The sequence below is a fragment of the Nyctereutes procyonoides genome, unplaced genomic scaffold (genome assembly GCF_905146905.1).
Source record: "Nyctereutes procyonoides isolate TBG_1078 unplaced genomic scaffold, NYPRO_anot_genome, whole genome shotgun sequence".
Taxonomy (NCBI): domain Eukaryota; kingdom Metazoa; phylum Chordata; class Mammalia; order Carnivora; family Canidae; genus Nyctereutes; species Nyctereutes procyonoides.
The window spans coordinates 43759058-43764979 of NW_026575125.1; positions in this window are offsets into that span (position 1 = coordinate 43759058).

The following is a 5922-nucleotide window of genomic DNA, read 5'->3' on the forward strand; positions in this document are numbered from 1 at the left end:
ACACATGACACATGCTCAAATAAATAATTAATTAAATATTTAAAAAAGAATAAATTGATGTTCTATCCTGACTGGTGATTGATGACACAGAAGTTTTAAAAAACAGGGGCACCTCTCCCCCATCCCTGTCTTTGTCTCTCTCTCCTTATTGGGAGCAAATACTGGATGAATTTCTCTCCCCTTTAAACCCTTAAAGGCATGAGTTATAAACCCTTCTAAATGAAAAAAGGAAAAGATTCTGGTTTCCACTATAATCAGGTAGATATATATTGGAACCATTAATAAGTGACCTTATTTATACTCAGGAAGCTTTTATCAAGCATGTACAATGTGCCAAGCAGCTAGGTGCTGAGAATCCTGAGATAAAATAAGACATGTCTCTGTCCTCAAAAGGTTCAGAGTCTAGAAGGCAGACAGACAAGTAAACATAAAATAATCAGACAATATGATAAGTGCTGAAACAGAGTTATGTATAAAGTGTTAAGGGAAAGTCGGGGAGTAAGCAACTAAAGTTGCCTAGAAAAAGTGGGGATGAGAAGTTTTCACAGAAGTAACATTTGGATTGGGTATTGAAGAATGAGTAGACATTCTTTTTTAAAATTTTTTTATTTAAATTCAATTTAGCTAACATATAGTATATTATTAGTTTCAGTAGTAGAATTTAATGATTCATGAGTTGCACACAACACTCAGTGCTCATTATATCAAGTGCCCTTCTTAATTACCCCATCCCCACACCCACATCGCTCCAGCAACCCTCACTTTTGTTTCCTAGAGTTAAGGGTATCTTATAGTTGCCTCACTTAAGGCCAAGGAAACATGGGAGGGCATTCTGAGGATTGGAAATAAGGACTTTATGTAAGGGGGTGTTTACTTCTTTCCTGTCCTCTTGCAGTCCTAAGGATTGTAGGCGGGTATCTACTATTTTTAATCTTTTTTAATTTATTTTTTATTGGTGTTCAATTTACCAACATACAGAATAACCCCCAGTGCCCGTCACCCATTCACTCACACCCCCCGCCCTCCTCCCCTTCTACCACCCCTAGTTCGTTTCCCAGAGTTAGGAGTCTTTAAGTTCTGTCTCCCTTTCTGATATTTCCCACACATTTCTTCTCCCTTCCCTTATATTCCATTTCACTATTATTTATATTCCCCAAATGAATGAGAACATACGCTGTTTGTCCTTCTCCGATTGACTTACTTCACTCAGCATAATACCCTCCAGTTCCATCCACGCTGAAGCAAATGGTGGGTATTTGTCGTTTCTTTTTTTTTTTAAAATAAATTAATTTTTATTGGTGTTCAATTTACCAACATACAGAATAACACCCAGTGCTCATCCCGTCAAGTGTCCCCCTCCGTGCCCGTCACCCATTCACCCCCACCCCCCGCCCTCCTCCCCCTCCAACACCCCTAGTTCATTTCCCAGAGTTAGAAGTCTTTATGTTCTGTCTCCCTTTCTGATATTTCCCACACATTTCTCCTCCCTTCCCTTATATTCCCTTTCACTATTATTCATATTCCCCAAATGAATGAGAACATACACTGTTTGTCCTTCTCCGATTGACTTACTTCACTCAGCATAATACCCTCCAGTTCCATCCACGCTGAAGCAAATGGTGGGTATTTGTCGTTTCTAATGGCTGAGGAATAGTCCATTGTATACATAAACCACATCTTCTTTATCCATTCATCTTTCGATGGGCACCGAGGCTCCTTCCACAGTTTGGCTATTGTGGACATGGCTGCTAGAAACATCGGGGTGCAGGTGTCCCGGCGTTTCATTGCATCTGAATCTTTGGGGTAAATCCCTAACAGTGCAATTGCTGGGTCGTAGGGCAGGTCTATTTTTAACTCTTTGAGGAACCTCCACACAGTTTTCCAGAGTGGCTGCACCAGTTCACATTCCCACCAACAGTGTAAGAGGGTTCCCTTTTCTCCTCATCCTCTCCAACATTTGTGGTTTCCTGCCTTGTTAATTTTCCCCATTCTCACTGGTGTGAGGTGGTATCTCATTGTGGTTTTGATTTGTATTTCCCTGATGGCAAGTGATGCAGAGCATTTTCTCATGTGCATGTTGGCCATGTCTATGTCTTCCTCTGTGAGATTTCTCTTCATGTCTTTTGCCCATTTAATGATTGGATTGTTTGTTTCTTTGGTGTTGAGTTTAATAAGTTCTTTATAGATTTTGGAAACTAGCCCTTTATCTGATATGTTATTTGCAACTATCTTCTCCCATTCTGTAGGTTGTCTTTGAGTTTTGTTGACTGTATCCTTTGCTGTGCAAAAGCTTCTTATCTTGATGAAGTCCCAATAGTTCATTTTTGCTTTTGTTTCTTTTGCTTTCGTGGATGTATCTTGCAAGAAGTTACTGTGGCCAAGTTCAAAAAGGGTGTTGCCTGTGTTCTCCTCTAGGATTTTGATGGAATCTTGTCTCACATTTAGATCTTTCATCCATTTTGAGTTTATCTTTGTGTATGGTGAAAGAGAGTGGTCTAGTTTCATTCTTCTGCATGTGGATGACCAATTTTCCCAGCACCATTTATTGAAGAGACTGTCTTTCTTCCAGTGGATCGTCTTTCCTTCTTTGTCGAATATTAGTTGACCATAAAGTTCAGGGTCCATTTCTGGGTTCTCTATTCTGTTCCATTGGTCTATGTGTCTGTTTTTGTGCCAGTACCACACTGTCTTGATGACCACAGCTTTGTAGTACAACCTGAAATCTGGCATTGTGATGCCCCCAGATATGGTTTTCCTTTTTAAAATTCCCCTGGCTATTCGGGATGATCCTCTCATTAGATGCAGAGAAAGCATTTGACAAAATACAGCATCCATTCCTGATCAAAACTCTTCAGAGTGTAGGGATAGAGGGAACTTTCCTCGATATCTTAAAAGCCATCTACGAAAAGCCCACAGCAAATATCATTCTCAATGGGGAAGCACTGGGAGCCTTTCCCCTAAGATCAGGAACAAGACAGGGATGTCCACTCTCACCACTGCTATTCAACATAGTACTGGAAGTCCTAGCCTCAGCAATCAGACAACAAAAAGACATTAAAGGCATTCAAATTGGCAAAGAAGAATTCAAACTCTCCCTCTTCGCCGATGACATGATACTCTACATAGAAAACCCAAAAGCCTCCACCCCAAGATTGCTAGAACTCATACAGCAATTTGGTAGCGTGGCAGGATACAAAATCAATGCCCAGAAATCAATGGCATTCCTATACACTAACAATGAGACGGAAGAAAGAGAAATTAAGGAGTCAATCCCATTTACAATTGCACTCAAAAGCATAAGATACCTAGGAATAAACCTAACCAAAGAGGTAAAGGATCTATACCCTAAAAACTATAGAACACTTCTGAAAGAAATTGAGGAAGACACAAAGATGGAAAAATATTCCATGCTCATGGATTGGCAGAATTAATATTGTGAAAATGTCAATGTTACCCAGGGCAATTTACACGTTCAATGCAATCCCTATCAAAATACCATGGACTTTCTTCAGAGAGTATTTGTCGTTTCTAATGGCTGAGGAATAGTCCATTGTACACATAAACCACATCTTCTTTATCCATTCAACTTTCGATGGACACCGAGGCTCCTTCCACAGTTTGGCTATTGTGGACATGGCTGCTAGAAACATCGGGGTGCAGGTGTCCCGGCGTTTCATTGCATCTGAATCTTTGGGGTAAATCCCCAACAGTGCAATTGCTGGGTCGTAGGGCAGGTCTATTTTTAACTCTTTGAGGAACCTCCACACAGTTTTCCAGAGGGGCTGCACCAGTTCACATTCCCACCAACAGTGTAAGAGGGTTCCCTTTTCTCCTCATCCTCTCCAACATTTGTGGTTTCCTGCCTTGTTAATTTTCCCCATTCTCACTGGTGTGAGGTGGTATCTCATTGTGGTTTTGATTTGTATTTCCCTGATGGCAAGTGATGCAGAGCATTTTCTCATGTGCATGTTGGCCATGTCTATGTCTTCCTCTGTGAGATTTCTCTTCATGTCTTTTGCCCATTTAATGATTGGATTGTTTGTTTCTTTGGTGTTGAGTTTAATAAGTTCTTTATAGATTTTGGAAACTAGCCCTTTATCTGATATGTTATTTGCAACTATCTTCTCCCATTCTGTAGGTTGTCTTTGAGTTTTGTTGACTGTATCCTTTGCTGTGCAAAAGCTTCTTATCTTGATGAAGTCCCAATAGTTCATTTTTGCTTTTGTTTCTTTTGCTTTCGTGGATGTATCTTGCAAGAAGTTACTGTGGCCGAGTTCAAAAAGGGTGTTGCCTGTGTTCTCCTCTAGGATTTTGATGGAATCCTGTCTCACATTTAGATCTTTCATCCAGGGATCCCTGGGTGGCGCAGCGGTTTAGCACCTGCCTTTGGCCCAGGGCGTGTTCCTGGAGACCCAGGATCGAATGCCACGTCGGGCTCCCGGTGCATGGAGCCTGCTTCTCCCTCTGCCTGTGTCTCTGCCTCTCTCTCTCTCTCTCTCTCTGTGTGTGTGACTGTCATAAATAAATAAAAATTAAAAAAATAGATCTTTCATCCATTTTGAGTTTATCTTTGTGTATGGTGAAAGAGAGTGGTCTAGTTTCATTCTTCAGCATGTAGATGTCCAATTTTCCCAGCACCATTTATTGAAGAGACTGTCTTTCTTCCAGTGGATAGTCTTTCCTCCTTTATCGAATATTACTTGACCATAACGTTCAGGGTCCACTTCTGGGTTCTCTATTCTGTTCCATTGATCTATGTGTCTGTTTTTGTGCCAGTACCACACTGTCTTGATGACCACAGCTTTGTAGTTCAACCTGAAATCTGGCATTGTGATGTCCCAGATATCGTTTTCTTTTTTAAAATTCCCCTGGCTATTCGGGGTCTTTTCTGATTCCCCACAAATCTTAAAATAATTTGTTCTAACTCTCTGAAGAAAGTCCATGGTATTTTGATAGGGATTGCATTAAACATGTAAATTGCCCTGGGTAACATTGACATTTTCACAATATTAATTCTGCCAATCCATGAGCATGGAACATTTTTCTTTTTTTTAATAAATTAATTTTTATTGGTGTTCAATTTACCAACATACAGAATAACACCCAGTGCTCATCCCGTCGAGTGTCCCCTTCAGTGCCCGTCACCCATTCACCCCCACCCCCCCTCCTCCCCCTCCACCACCCCTAGTTCATTTCCCAGAGTTAGAAGTCTTTATGTTCTGTCTTCCTTTCTGATATTTCCCACACATTTCTTCTCCCTTCCCTTATATTCCCTTTCACTATTATTCATATTCCCCAAATGAATGAGAACATACACTGTCCTTCTCCGATTGACTTACTTCACTCAGCATAATACCCTCCAGTTCCATCCACGTTGGAATATTTTTCCATCCTTTGTGTCTTCCTCAATTTCTTTCAGAAGTGTTCTATAGTTTTTAGGGTATAGATCCTTCACATCTTTGGTTAGGTTTATTCCTAGGTATCTTATGCTTTTGGGTGCAATTGTAAATGGGATTGACTCCTTCAATTAAGGTGATGCTGGCCTCATAGAACAAATTTGGAAGTACTCCATCTCTTTCTATCTTTCCAAACAGCCCTAGGAGAATAGGTATGGTTTCCTCTTTAAACGTTTGATAGAATTCCTCTGGGAAGCCATCTGGTCCTGGACTTTTGTGTCTTGGGAGGTTTTTGATGACTGCTTCAATTTCCTCCCTTTCCTGGTTATTGGCCTGTTCAGGTTTTCTATTTCTTCCTGTTCCAGTTTTGGTAGTTTGTGGCTTTCCAGGAATGCGTCCATTTCTTCTAGATTGCCTAATTTATTGGCGTAGAGCTGTTCATAATAAGTTTTTAAAATCGTTTGTATTTCCTTGGTGTTGGTAGTGATCTCTCCTTTCTCATTCATGATTTTATTAATTTGAGTCT